Below are 15,440 nucleotides of genomic sequence, written 5' to 3' on the forward strand. Positions count from 1 at the left end.
AAGTACAGTCCTCGCTGTGTGCTCGCTTGACACAGACCGCGAGCGGGCACCACCAGCCAGTCATCCAGGTAGGGGTAAACATGGATGCCCTTAAGACGAAGATGCACTGCCACCAGTGCCAGGCACTTCGTAAACACCCTTGGGGCCAACTTCAGGCTGAAAAGGCAGAGCCTTGAACTAGTAGTGCTGAGCCTGAGCCACAAATCGCAGGAACATGCAGTGCTTTGTGTGAATGCGGATATAGAAATGGGTGTCCTCCAGGGTCAGAAAATCTCCCTGCTCCAGTTAGCCAAGCAAGTGCTGCAACGTGACCATCTGGAACTTAAGTACTTGCCCAGACAATGTAGATCCATAATCTGCCTCCAACCACCTGTCTTCTTTCGAACTAGAAAGTATCTGGAATATACTCCGGGGCCCTGGAGCCGCTGGGGGACGGCTCTATTGCCACTTTCCGTAACATGGCCCACACCTCTTGCAGAAGCTGCGGCCTGCGTAGTGCTTGTCGCTGATTCGGTGGGATACAAGGACAATTGCTTTTAAACTCCAAGATGTGTCCCTGTCCGAGAGCGCCCATCACCCACCTGTCCGTGGTGATCTTTTTGTAACAAATTTTGCCAGCCGGCCTTCCACTGGAGTGCGCAAGTGGGGGCTCGGTGCCACGGCCGGTTCAGACCCGCTATGGGGCTGGGGGGGGGGGGGGGGGGTGTTCTGCCTTGCAGACTGTGCCGCCACGGACCTCTGCTGCCTTGAGAGTCCCCCCTGTAAGCTTCTTGAGTGGAAGAGCGCGAGGGCTGCTTGTACGGGGTACTATAACCCTTTGAAGATCTTCCTGGCTTTCCTCTGGAGGAGCAAAGGGATGAGGACCGACGCTGCTGCAAGGTTCCAAGGGAACGTGCCGTCTCCTTATGGGTCTATCGCCTATAAAGACTGGTGGACTGTCTTTCCGAAGAGGTTTTCCTCGTTGAACAGCATATCCAGCACCTTTGTGTCTGCAATGTCCATTGCCGCTGTGTTGGCATGATCCAAGGCCACTTCACCCTCCTGAAAGAGTTCCAGTGCCCCAACTTTCTCATCTTCGAGTAGGATGTCCAAGATAGTGCCCAGCTTGTACCAGAGTTCGCAGTCATAACGGGACAAAATGGATAGGGCTTTTGCTGCCTTGATGGTAGAGGCTGCCGTGTAAATCATGCACTTGCCCATCGCATCAAGCTTCTTCCAGTTCTGGTCCAGAAGTATCATGGCTGCCGAAGACTGGTTTGCTGAGCATTTCCTGGCTACGGGCGAGACCACTAAATCCGGCTAAGGCTGGGGGCGCCGAGTTGGGTACCCTGTACTTCTTTTCCAATCTGTCCTGTTTCGTCAGGGCTGTATTTGGATTCTTCAGAAGGGCTAGGCTCTCTTCCCAGATGTCGTCCATGATGTTCTTCCTCCTCGACTCGCGTCATTGCTACAGGAAGCCCTCTCCATCTCCACGCTTGTCGTGATGAGGTGGTGGCAGAGGGGTCAGATGATGCCAAGGACCGGCGCTCCCCTTGGACTTACTCTTCCATGGGGGAGAATTTACCCTTTGAGGTACTGGATGGAATCCTTAGTTGGATCTCGGTGACTAGTGTGTGCAGGGTGAATAAGATGTCCAGAAAAACATCCCTAAGCCTAGGGGTAAACAGAGCAAACAGTCTAATCCGGGCTAAAGTGTCTCATCTTGCGCACTGGGGGCTGAGGTCCTCCCTCATGTCCTCCCCCTCTGTGGTCAGAGCAGCATCCCTTGTGAGGATCATTGTCCTTGTTGGTACTAGAGTAGATCTGCTCCGGTTTATCTTCAGCAGACTGTCAGTCTGCATACCTGGGAGGCTTCACAGGGGGGATCACTTTCCTCCCTCTCCGGATGCTGTTGGGCCGCAACGGCTGCCTGGTCTTTCCCTGGCAGTGGTTCCATTGCAACTGCTTCCACAGCTGGATCTCGTCTTGGGGGCAAGGACATCTGCTGGGCGGCCGCCACTACTTTCTTGGACCCGCTCTCTTTCAGAGCCGCAGTGGACGTCATTGACTTAGACAAGTGTTTGTGACTGCCTTTGTCGACGGTGCCGTAGTCGACTTGGCCTTGGTTGAAGCCTTATCTGGCTTCGACAAGTCCTCCCTTCACCTGGCTATTCGCGGACAGAGTTTGGACGGCGTTAGCGTCTTTCCCGTCGAAGACGCTCCTGTTGTCATCAGGATCACCGGGGAGGACGATGGTGAACGCTGTTAGGCAGAAACCTGTGCCGTTCCTTGGTAGCAGTTTAACACACAGATTCACTTGGTAGCTGTGGCTGAGCAGTCAGACTTCCCTCAAGAAGAGTTAGGCAGTATACAGAGTATTCACAATAGGTCAAAAGAACACAGTAGAACAAGCAAACACTGACCAGAGCTTGGTGTAAAAGATATATTTATTTAAAACCACATCTAATAAAACACACAGGCACTAATATTAGGCAGTTCAAAAACACGGTCACTAAAAGATATACACTCCCTTAAAAGAATATTAGACAAGTCTTAAGTAAAGCCCCACTTATTTTCAGACAGCGGTGAGCGCTTAACGTAGATGGCACTCTAATAATTCAGTTTAAAAGGGAGAGAAAGGCAGAGCATAAATTGAAACAGATCCCAACACTTTCAAAAGAACACAGCAAGAGAGGAAGGCAGAGTCAAACCGCGAAGTTAGAGTTCAGAAAGCCGGATCCACATTAAAAGGATCAGAACGAAATGTGTCAAAGGTCACATGGTTGAAAAGTGCACATAAGTCTCGAAAAGGTTCAGAAAGAGTTGCACCAAAAGAAAAGGACCAGTTAGATGGTCAAGGCGGCCAGCCCAGTCCAGAAGGTTAAGGGATTATTATTACCTTGTAGCCATCTTTAGAAAGGGAGGCCTGGAGGACACGGTACCTTAAAGTGGTGAGAATACTCCAGCGGGGGCAGTTGTTCCTGGCAGCGGATACAAGTCGGTGCTTCGTCCGGGGGAAGAGAGGATCACGTCGGGGAGGAAGACAGGAGTCTGTTGCACTGCCAGGGAAGAAACCAGCCGCAGAGTTCAGGTCAAAAAGGAGTGCTCCTTTTATTCGCGGTCCAGTGGTAAGTGGCTATCCGGTTGCCGGGGTGCTTGGCACGGGCAATTCGACCACAAGACGTCCTGGGATGCGAGGAAAAGAAGGTAAACTGGTTGTGCCCACCTGTCCGGGGAAGAAGACTCTCCAGCCGGGAGATCTTCTCTGTCGTCGGGAAGTGGCGAGTCGGTTCCGCAGGGCTCCACCGGTGGTGTCGTCGTAGCAGGTCGGCTCAGCTTCTCCCTCGTCGGATTCTCAGGTCCTGTGGCGACTTCTGAAGTTCCAGTCCCAAAAGAACTGCTTTTATGCAGCACACCCCCATTCACTCAGCCTAGCTGTCAATCAAACATGCTAAGTGGTGAGCCGGGCCAATCACACAAGAGTGCGACTTGAGTTACCAATGTAACTCAGTCCAGGGTGCCTAAACCCCCTCCCACACCCCCTGTGGTAGCCAGACAGAGTGGCACCACCTTTGGAGACTTCTGTGGAGAAGCCCGCCATAAAGTGGAACAAAGGGCTCGACTTGGGTTGGAGTCACAGAAGAGAACAAACGCCATTTTAGAATAGAGTCCTGGCAAAAAATACCAACCGGCGAATTAATATTAAATAAATAAACCGGCGGTATGTTCGAGGCTATGAGAATTAAATAATTAAAGTTGGTAGCCTCGAACAATGGGAAAATCCCATAGAGATATATTCGCGGTCGAATATAAAAAGTAGTATCCACTGCCACCAGCCAAAACTCGATCAGGGGGGGACGGAGACGTGCCCCCTCGACTAACAGACCCCGGGGCAATCGAATTGCCCCGACCAGTACGTCCACAATATGATGGTTTGTACTGGTTTCTGTTTATAATTTGGGACTAGTAAAGCCAATGGTGACTTTATATGCCCTGGGAGACAGTAGTCAGTCCCAGGGTATGGAGTCTATGGTGGTGTGTCACTATGACACCCCTGTGTCACTGCACGGAGGGTGCAGTGTAACAAACATAGTAAAAACACATGAGACCCTATGGAGTAAAGGACCCCATAGCCCATAAAACACATTAACAGTCAAAGGAACACCACAAATCATGTCCAAGAGTGGGAGAAAAAGAGTCTCACTCTTGGCAGGAGAAAAAAACAAACTCCAGAAATCCAGCAAAGCTGCTGGGGGACTCACTAGGTTAGGAAATTCAGCCTAAACAGAGAATTCTCCCTAACAAACGCCTCTTGCCCGACTCAGGACCCGCAGCAAACCCAGCAGAGCTAGCGTCATGGAGCTTGACCTCCTCTTGGAACCCACACTCTGTGCATCCTTAAAGGATCTCGACCTCCTCCCGGAGGGAGAACGATCCACGGTCCTGCTGGTCGTGAATGAGGCTTGACCCTGTACAGAGGCAGCGTCAGAGATCTTGCTAGACTTGAGCCACGCCGACAATCTGCTGTATCTGTCTTTCTTGGTTTTCTTTGAAAAACCACAGCACACCCTGCATCCCTCCTCATCGTGGTCCGGATGTGCAGGAAGTACAAGCATTTATGGTGTTGATCTTCTATGAAGATGTTTCTTAACCCACACTTCGCGCAGAGTTTGAAGAGGCAGCGGCCTTCCTTCACCTCAGCCATGCTGAAGGGTTGCAAATTAGGCCCCAAGGCCGAGCCTTCTCGAAACTCCGATAATCTGATAGTGGATGACGATCTTCGCTGGTAGCAGAGCCCTACAACCGGTCTCTATCCTTCGTCGAAGACTATGAAGAAAAAACGGACAAAATCTAACTATTTTGCAAAAATGTTCAGAAAAACACAAAATTAGCTTGGAGAGCAATTTAAGGACTCGCACAATGAAATGCACGGGAACAATCTGAACATGGCCAACAGGGGTGGGGCTTGGAGAGGACGGTCATTGGATGGGGCAGTATGACCCAGAGGACCGTGATTGGTATAGAGCAGAAGAACAAGTTACTTACCAACTGTAACGTTCTTTCGACTGGATGTTCCTCCCACGTTTTCGTCATCTTATGATAGTCGTATCCTGCCAGCTTTGCTGCTTCGGAAAAAAATTTCTCGGCAGAGGGCGCTGTGCACAAGGTTGTGGCGTTGATGTCCCTTGACGGGCTCCGTACTGTGTTGATGTCACCATTAGTATAAATAGCTTGTGCCGCGCACGTTGGCTTCAGTTTTTCCGAGGAAACGTTCAAGCAACACCGAGGCGTGCCTCATGTCTGATAGACTCTTCGTGAGAGAGAGGAAAGTGTAAGTAACGTAAACTGTACCGCAGGGTAGGTTGAAAGGTGCCATGAGGAATACGTGGGAGGAACATCCAGTCGAAAGAACGTTACAGTTGGTAAGTAACTTGTTCTTCGAATGGATTGTGTCCTCCGACGTATTCCTCACCTTATGATAGACTCCTATAGCAGTGGTAATTTTGGAGGTGGGAGTACTAGTTATTGTTCTCATGAACAGAATGAAGTACCGCCTTGGCAAATAAACCCTCATTGGAGGAAGAGGCATCTGAGCAATAATTCTTGATGAAGGTATGCATTGATCTGCTGCAGGGGAACCGCCCCCCCCCTTCAGAGCGACAGAAGTAGCCATCCCCCTAGTGGAATGGGCTTGCAGCCCATACGGTGCGTCCTTTCCAGTCAATCTGTAGCAATCAATTATAGCAAGAATGATCCAGCGGGAGTTTGTTTGGTCACCGCTAAACCCAATTTATGACCTGTATAACCCACAAAAAGTTGGTCATCTTGACATTCTTGAAATGTAAAAACTGAGAGCCCTTTTGGGGTCCAGTCTATGCAGTCTCTCCTCTTCTTTGACCAAATGAGGAGGAGGATAGAATGTTGGTAATATGATTTTTTTGACAAGTGGAAGTCAGAAATTACTTTTGGTAAGAAAGATGGTTTAACCTTAAGAACCACTTTGTCCTTGTAAAAAGTAGTATATGGAGGTTTACATGAGAGCCATGAGAGTTCACCAACCCTGCGGGCTGATGTTAAGGCCACAAGAAGGAGAGTCTTCAATGTTAGAAGCCTCAAGGGACAGGAGTGCAGAGGCTCAAAAGGTATACAAGTTAGAAACTTAAGTACTAGATTTAAATCCCAAGTTTGGACATGAAAAGGGACTGGGGTATAAATTAGTAAGCCCTTTCAGAAATTGAATCAATGGAATTTTGAAGTAAGAAACCTCTTCCGAGGAGCGCTTGAAAATGGACAGCGCAGCTGGATATCCTTTAATTGTTCCGATACGGAGCCCCAGATCGGCTAGATGCAATAGGAAAGAGCACCATTGAGGTGCCACATTGAAAAGGGTCCACATCCTTATCTTTGCACACCAGTTACTGAATTTGTTCTAATGACACTGGTACAAAGATTTTGCTGCTGGCCTTCTGGCCGAAAGCAAAATCTCCATTACGTCATCTGGAAGATCCCAATCCTTGTATCTCAACCTCTCAGAAACCATGCATGAAGGTTGAATGTCTTGACCTCTGGATGGAGAACCCGACCTTCCTCTTGCGAGAGAAGATCCTCTCTTTGCGGAAGACGTATTGGAGGGCAGATGGACATGTCCAAAAGGTCCGGGTACCACATCCTCCTGGCCCAATCTGGGGCAATTAGGATCATGGTTTTCATGAACTTTCTCAACTCCCTGATTACTTGAGGAATCACTGGGACTTGAGGAAACGCGTACAGAAGTGGAAACTTCCAGTACACCACGAATGCGCCTCCTAAAGCTCCTCTCGGAGGAAATTCCATTGAGCAGCACTGTTCGCACTTCCGGTTTACTGTGGTCACGAACAGATCCACTTGAGGGGTTCCCCAAAGGGTGAAAATCTCCAGAAGGACTTCCTGAGCTAGCTCCCACTCGTGGGAGGCTGTGCTCTGCCTGCTCAGAATGTCTGCAGCCGTGTTCTGCTCTCCAGCCAGGTGAACTGCTGATAGAGAGATTCCTTCTCGTATTACCCAGAACCACAGTTGCATCGTCACTCTGCACAGTAGTAGTGACCCTACGCCTCCTCTCTGGTTAGGTAGTACATGACCACTGTGTTGTCCGTCATAATCAGGACATTATTTCCCTGTACAAAGGGCGGGAAGGCCTTCCGCGCTAGTCTGATTGCCCTCAGCTCCAATTGGTTGATGTGTAGTTTTGACTCCGATGGAGACCAACGACCGCTGATTGTCAGATCATTGGTGTGGGTTCCCCACCCCGTGAGAGAGGCGTCAGTTTCTACTGTTATCTCCGGGCATGGTTGCCAAAACTATTCTCCCTTGAGGGTGTTGTCGCAAGCCCACCATGGTAGATCCTGAGCAACTGCGCTCGGGCCTTGCAGAAGATCTGACATACTCCCTGAGAACTGGGACTACCGAGTTCAGAGGGCCCACTAAAGGGATCTCATTCTCAATCTCACCTCTGGCAGCAGAAAAATGCAGGATGCCATGAGGCCGAGCAACCTCAGAAAATCGAAGGCCGGCAGATGCTGGGCATTCTGGAACTTCGTTACCATCTGCAGAATATGGAGAGCTCTCACCTCGGGAGGCGAGGCTTTGTCCGAGGAAGTATCCAAAACTGCTCCGATAAACTGGAGCTTTTGGGAATTTTATCATGCGAGATGTTTTGAAATTGAAGGAGAAGCCCAGTTTGTGAAGTAAGTGACAAGTGATCGACAATGTTCCTGAGCTTGTTCGGGAGAACGTGCTCTGATCAACCAATCATCCAGGTAGGGGTAGACGTGAACCCCCCCCCCCCCCCCATGAGACTCGCTGCCACAACTACCATCAGTTTGGTGAAAACCCTCGGGCCGAGATCAGCCCAAATGGCAGAACTCGCAACTGAAAGTGAGAACCGCCAACCTCAGGTACTCTGTGCTTGGGATGGATTGGCACATGAAAGTAAGCATCCTGAAGGTCCAATGATATCAACCAGTCTTGGAGTTGATAAAGGGTTACCATCTTGAACTTGTCCTTCCTGAGGAACTTGTTCAAGTTTCTTAAGTCCAAGATGGGTCTCAAACCTCCGTCCTTCTTTGGAATGAGGAAGTAGGAGGAGTATCAACCCTTGTTCCTCTCCGCTACAGGTACCTGTTCTATTGCACCTTTCTCTAGCAGGGTTAAAGGTTCCTGCAACAGGAGCAGATCTGGAATTTTCACAGAGTTGGTTCCCGGTGGATGGTCCCGAGGCCTTTTTAGGAAGAGAAGGCAGTAACCTTGAGCTACTGTCTCCAGTGCCCAAGCATCTGAAGTAATGCCCCGCCATTCTTTCAGATGCTGAGAAATTCTGCCTATCACCGGGGTTTTGTGTGATAAGGCCTCAGAGTGATTTGGAGGCGGCTACAGGAGCGGCTGGGGGCAAAGATGCCATTCCTGAGGCTGGTTTTGCACTTTTTCATCGTCCACCACACGCAACATTGCTCTTGCCTCTTTGAATGGCCGGTCATCTTCCTCTACCAAAAGAGGAGTAGTACTGAAAAGAACGACCACTCCATGAAGAAGAGCCCGAATAAGGTTTTTGAGGCTGTCGCATGGAGACGCCAAGAGATTTAGCTGCCGCTTTTGAGGTCTGTAGTTTTTCTAAGCTTTCATCAGCTTTACTACCAAACAGCCTCAAGCCATCAAAAGGAATGTTGAGAAGTCTCGCCTGCACATCTGGTGCAAACCCCGACTTCAACCACGCAAATCTGCATAGCACTGTGCTTGCAGCCATGGATCTGCTGATACTATCAGCAGTATCCAGTCCAGACTGGAGACATTCCCCCATTGCCTCCTTTCTGTCTTTGACAATATTCAGGAAGCCTTCCCTTTCCTTGCCTTACGGAATATGATCAGCCGCCGCCGAAATGCAGTCCCACGGGGTATGGGTGAACCTGGCCAGTGACAGTTGACTTGAGCGCCATACTACCGGAGGTAAAGACCTTACAGGCCCAAGCATCCACCTTATCCTCTCTATCCAGAGGGATAGATGGATATGCTGTTTGTCTTGAGGAAGTTGCAGCCTGAATAACCAGACTTTCTGGGGTGGGATGCCTGCTTAAATAATCAGGATCAGAACTAGAAGTTCTATACTTCTTTGGAAAATTATTGTTGACTGCAGCAATTGTATCATGAACCTCCCAGTTTTTTCTACCGTTCTTTGAAGTGCCCTATGGAAGGGGAGAACTGGATCCTTCTGGGGGCTCTGATCAAGTATGTCAGTCATAGCATCCTGATCAAAAGTGGGTGAGGCTCTACCCCAACCCATGTATTCAACCACTCTATTCATTAGACTCCTGTAGCCTGAATCTGCATGTTCTGCAGGGTCAGGTTTTGCAAACTCCAGCTCAGGTGACGTATCAATGCCACTAGCAGAGTGAAGGGTATCACACAGGTTTCCCATTTTCGATTCTGGATCGATTCATTCTTCTGGGACCTCTCTAGTACCATATTGTACTCCAAAAGGAGAAACTACTTCAGAGCCACTTTCTTCAAAAATAGACGACTTGGACTTAAAGAAGTCTGACTTCGGTAAGGGAGTAAATCTCCCTTCCTGTTCATGAGTTTGGGGCGAAGGAATCAAAGGAACCTTCAATGGTATCGAAGGAGTCTTCGAAGACACTGATGATGTCTACGCTAAAGGCGTCGAAAACGCTTTTGGCTTCGATGTCGAAGCAGTCAGCGCCGACAAAGTCGTCAAGGCTTTCAACGAATTCTGTTTTTTATACGGCGTCAGGGAAACTCGATTCTCGAGGAATCTTTGACGATTTGACGTCGACTCGAGTTTTTTGAGTTTCACCCATACTACTGGGTTTTACCACAGTAGTTCCTGACTTCCCTGCTTCATCCGACGGAGCGACCGGGGCCTGGCTCTTTTGAGGCTTCTTTGAGAGGGTCGTGGCCGCATTCTCAAAGACCTCCATCATCTTCCTTATAAATTCTTCCCATTTACTTGGGGAATCCGACTTAGTCGGGCATCGTACCAATTCGGTAGACGTATCTATGGAAGAAGAGGGAGATCTAGGTCTCCTCTTAACCTTTTTTTCAAGAGGAAGATGAAGAGCATCTCGATCTACTGCGAGATCAAGATCTCAGTGTTTACGACGATCCGATTCATTTGAATCACGACATCCGATTCATTTGAATCACATGACTTCCTATGTCTTTTTGACAAGGCCTTCGAGGAGACCTTGGAAGCTTCCTGTCCCACCGCCAGTTTACCTTTCCTCTCACAAAGGGCCTTCTCCATCATCGACTGACAGGAGCCACAGTTGCCGTTCGATGGTCTGAACCTAGGCACCAAGACAAACGCGGTGAGGATCTGCAATGGACATCTTCGATCCGCAGTCGATACATTTCTTGAACCCCGTCTTGGGAGTAGAAAAGGTGGAAGACGACGACTTGTTCTGAAGAAAATTTCGAAGTGCGGCGTTCGAGAGCGAAGCATTCGGAAAAACTGAACTGAAACCAACAGGGCGCGGCACGAGCTATATATACTGATGGTGAAGCCGACACGGTGCGGAGACCGTCGAGGGACATTAACGCCACAACCTCGTGCACAGAGCACTCTGCCGAGAATTTTTTTTCCGAAGCAGCAAAGCTGGCAGGATACGAATATCATAAAATGAGGAATACTTTGGAGGACACAATCCATTTGAAATAGTTTTAAAGTGAAAGTGAAACTTTTTTTCTTTTACCGAGGATTCACAGCCTGACGAAATATTAATGAGCATGTGAATCCATATCCATGCAGGAGAATAGCGATGAGGAGCGCGAGATGTAAAAAGCACACCAGATGCACATTTAAACAGTATTCAGCAATTTAGGGCACCTGAGCACTTACCCCACCAATGATTTATGGCTTGTATAAGGCAGCTAAGGAATCAAAAGAGCACGTTTGCAGGACAATCTCAGAGAGGTTGTGGTGCAGGGGAGAGAAAAGAAAGTTACTACTCCCCCGGGTCCAGAAACTGTGGAAAAAGAAGAGGCATCCGATGCGTTTGTGAACCTAAAGGATGCTTTCCTTCAGAAAACTACAGTGCCAAGCCCCCTACCCACTTCCCCGGGGGAACACAAAATGGGCGATGGAGATACTGCGTCAGACAGCGACAGATTAGAGACACATTCCCCGATACAGGAGTTAAAAGGTGGGAAGAAAGAAAGGAGAAGAGCACCCAAGACCCCAAAGAGCAAATTGCGGATATCTTCAATCCAGGCAGCATAAGGCACCCCCCAGATCTAATGAGGAGAAAGAAGTGTTCAGAGGAGACTACAGAACAGATGAGATTTATGGGGATTAGTTGCCCGTTTTCAATCCGGTTTAGAAAAGAAAGAAAAAACATTCTCGTGAAAGAAAGTGAAGTTTTGAAACTGCTAAAGAGTAAAATAAAGGCATAATGCTAGACTCCGGTCTTGATAGAGAATTATTACGTTTCAAGCAGAAGACTGTAAAAAAATCGAAATGAGGCCCTGGGAACAGAAATAATTTGTGTGATCTGCTGATGGATGAAAAAAATAAACCAGGTCAATTAATGGTACTGCATGTTAGAAATCATAACTTTATTTTCAGAAACAAAGCTGACTGAAACAAGGATAAATACAAGGTATCGGTCAAGACAACCACCACAGCCTTTCATGTTCCGCACAACCCGTTATTGTCCACGTTTCAGAAGGTAATGTGCTTAGTTCAGGTGCTCGTTTAATGGTTCAACCTTAACCAAAATATCAAATTTTTGAATTGGTAGACTACAGTTTATTTCCAAAAACACTTATACAAGCACCAGAGATAATAGGCTCTTCCACAAGATAGATGAATCACGTTTACAATAACAAGGAGCACTGGGCAATGCACCGGCAGAAAATGCACCTTTGGCTGGTGCTGGTCAATGAGACAGTCAAGGTTTTAGTGCAGAATATTGCATTTATTTTCTGGATCTGGACAGCAGAAAAATCATAATCTGTGGTCATCAACATTACAGAATATATACATCCGCTGTTGTAATATAGTAGAATGGTTTAACAAAATTGATAGAAAAGCTTCCATCTTGTGGTTTAAAAGGTGAACTGATAACTAACAGGCATGCTAACATAACGAAAATCATAAGAGAAGATTCCACAAATCCAGATTCAATTCAATGTTTGTCAGCTGATCAAAGTACTTGGGAGTGCCAAAGAGCAGCATTGCAGTTCCTGTAGTAGCGCCAAGTGTGTCGAGCACGGTTTAGCCGGCTCAAAAACCTCATGCGCGAGACAGGCTTTGGGCTGGTTTCTGGGCGTTGGAAATGCTGGCAGACCCGGTACAGGTTCTCGGGGGCAATGTGGTCCTTTCTTCTGCCCTTCCAGAAAGGGATGGTCTGTAGAGAACACTTCCCACCCACCTCCCTTCTTATATACGCAACACACCACAGCAGACTGGCCCTCATCAAGCGTGTTTGATGTCCAATCCAAGCTGCTGTAAGAAGTATCCTTTGCCATCGGATGTCATACCCAGTGTGTTCTGTCTGCAAGAAATGGCAAGGAGGATAAGAGGTTTCGGGGCGATAACAATATGAAAGATTGAGGGGCCGCTCTGTGCCCGAAGCTCTCTCATGGGTTACTCCAACCCTGCGCCCTTCTTCTGTCTGCATACTTAAAAAGGACTACAGAAGCCAGCACCCTGGTGGGAGGCGGCCATCGTAATGGCAGGACTGTCTATGGCTCAGACTGGAGGACCAGATACCTGGACAATGTTTCAAGCCTACTCAAGGGATAAAAAGAGGGCTTCCTTGGTGGACCTGCACGGTTGTTTTGGGTACTGCAAGCAGACCGCTTAGCACAAACTAGGCGCCATCATGAAAGTTACTGACCACCAAGCAGACAAAATTACATCATAGCTGTATAGTTTTATAGCTTGAGTAGCCAAAAACGTCCAAACAGACATGGATTATATTTAGTTTTGACCAACTGCCACCATACCTTTGAGGGGAGGACACACAATTATGGTATTTTCAACCAAAGGTGCCTACAGTTAAAAAGCCACCTGTGTCTTGTGAAGAGCCAGGAATGGGAGTCAGACACAAGGGAGTCATGGCTTTGGTCAAAGACGCATTCAAATAAAAAGGGGGTGGGGAACCTCTGTCCTTGCTCTAAGAGACGTTTCCCTACCAAAAATAAAAACTAACGGTCTGTCAATGTCAGTATGTCCAAAGCAAAAACGTCCTATGTCCAAGTACTATTCTGGCCCTCACATTTCAAACTAAATTCTAAAGTGAAATGGGTAATGTCTTTGACCTTGAGTGGGTCATAAAGTGTTCAAAAAGGAAAATGTGCAACTCCAATACAAATGTTCCAATTGGATAGAGATCCTTATTCTAGAGGGCGATTACCTTCCCCTGGATTTCTCTTCCCTTGGTTGCTTATTCAACAATGTCAGTTCTTTGGGTTTCGATTGATAGATTACATAACTAATATATAAGGCAACTTGGCACTTGTTAAGATACCCGATGTACTCTCCTGCCAGGTTTTCACTGCTCTTGTGATCAGCACAGCACTTCCGTATAAGTCTTTGTCAGGACCGTTTAACGTCCGTTATTTCCTATACAATGATCAAATTGTCTTTGGCAGGTCTACTTCCCAACCAGGGCTCTCTTTTATGCGCACACTTGCAACTGCCTGGTATACTCTCCTGCCAGGGCTTTCACATATAGTTATCTTTCTTATACCTTAAATTTGCCTGGAATACTTTGCCTGCCACGGCTTTTCTCGTGTGGGCTCTATGCACCTCTCCAATCTGGATAGTTTCTTGCTTTTCCTGGTATTCTTTCTGCCTGGAATATTAACCTGCCTGGACATCTTTTACATATACAATACACTTACAAACTTGAAATTCTTGTGTTTTTCTTCCGTTCTCCCTTTCAAAAACATGCTCTCTCTATATGCTTCATGAATGCTCATCTGTTTTTGGCATGGCTGCTAATACGCCCCGGCATGCCCGCTTCCCTTGGGTGGACTCCCCGGTTCTGGCTGGCGTAGTTTCCTTCTGCTTTAAGCCTCAACTGTCGTTTAGCATTTCCTGCTGTGTTGCCAAATCCATTTCTCTGCCTCTCACGGTACCTGCTGTGCTCTTCTACTTTGTGTCTTCAGGCTCTGGTAAGGCAAAGGCTGCCTCCAAACACCTGCAAACACCCATGAGCCCTCTCTGTTGGCTTCTGGTGATCCCGTAGCACATTCTTCTCACGGTCAGCTTCCCTCCTTGGTTTGCAAGCCGGTTCACTCATTGGCCCCCTCTCCAGCCTCACGGTCTCTTGGTTCGCCTAGAGTAAAGCAGCTTTCTCCAACCAGCAGCAAGCTCAGTTAGCTGTTGCACTTGTTTGACTCTCCCAGGCAAAGGCATGCGCTCGCAACAACTACAGCGCAGCCTGTGTTCCTGGCCTTCCGCGATCTGCATTACTATTGATCTTCCTCGTTGCAGTTTTCTGGTAGTTATGGAAATGGAAGTCCATTCTTTACGTTTTATAGGTAAGGTCGGTAAAGTCTAGGTAATTGTTCTTTAAAGACAAGTCAGTTGTAGAGGACTTGAAGGTACAAGCTGAGAAGGTGTTTCATTAATTTTAGAGTGCAAGTCTGATGTTGATGCCTCATATACAGCTCTTCAGCTTCCTCCAAGGTGGATGAGGGGAGGTGTAGGAGTATGCCATTAAGGCATTAGGCAGGGATGGGGTATTCTTAAAAGAAGAAGGGGGATACCACGTCTCATTTGATGGCAACATGATATTCTCCTGGAGGTAACATGAAACAGATTGAGAGCTCTGCAGATTACCCAGTAGATTGTACTAATAGCCCAACAGAGCTGGGATTATGGTTGAAGTAGTTTGGCACATGGAAGTGCTTTGGTAATTAAAGCATATTGTGCATAAACTTTACAAATACGCAACTAACATCAAAGCCATGTCAAGCAAATTCCAGTTGGGAGAAGCAATCTTGTGTTTGAGCTGGGCATCTTGTGGTTACCCAAACTCATTTGTTTATGTTAGCAACTTCCCTTCAGGTGCTGCTGGTACTTTACTTTATTGGACAGTGCGGTTTGCAAAAGTGCAGGATGTACAGCTATTATCTGCATGCATATTATTGTAGAATAAGCATCTGGTCACTTTCAAGAAGAAAACTACTTTGCAATAAAATATGAATATTTTCAAATCCTTTGTGTGGCTTCCGTGTACATCCATTGAGGAATCAGAAATGGAGTAGCATAAAAAAGTAAAAAGGTAAAATTTATTTAACACAAACATTTGCAAATATTGCAAATGTTCATCCAAACATGGATGCTCTTAGGATATCATTAAAAGGTAAAGGAAATCAAAAAGCACTAAAATTATTTTGCCAAATTAATATCTATGTTCTCAAAGTATCTTAACTTTACATAGAATATGGACTAATTG

The 15,440-nt window shown here is 47.3% G+C and overlaps 1 protein-coding gene across 2 annotated transcripts in view; it reads right to left on the reverse strand.

The window, feature by feature from the left end:
• The window catches only part of PTEN (phosphatase and tensin homolog), a 791,199-nt gene that overhangs the window by 573,347 nt on the left and 202,412 nt on the right, over positions 1-15,440 (reverse strand). The window lies entirely within an intron of this gene.

The sequence above is a fragment of the Ambystoma mexicanum genome, chromosome 8 (genome assembly GCF_040938575.1).
Source record: "Ambystoma mexicanum isolate Mex_15411 chromosome 8, UKY_AmexF1_1, whole genome shotgun sequence".
In the NCBI taxonomy this organism is placed as follows: domain Eukaryota; kingdom Metazoa; phylum Chordata; class Amphibia; order Caudata; family Ambystomatidae; genus Ambystoma; species Ambystoma mexicanum.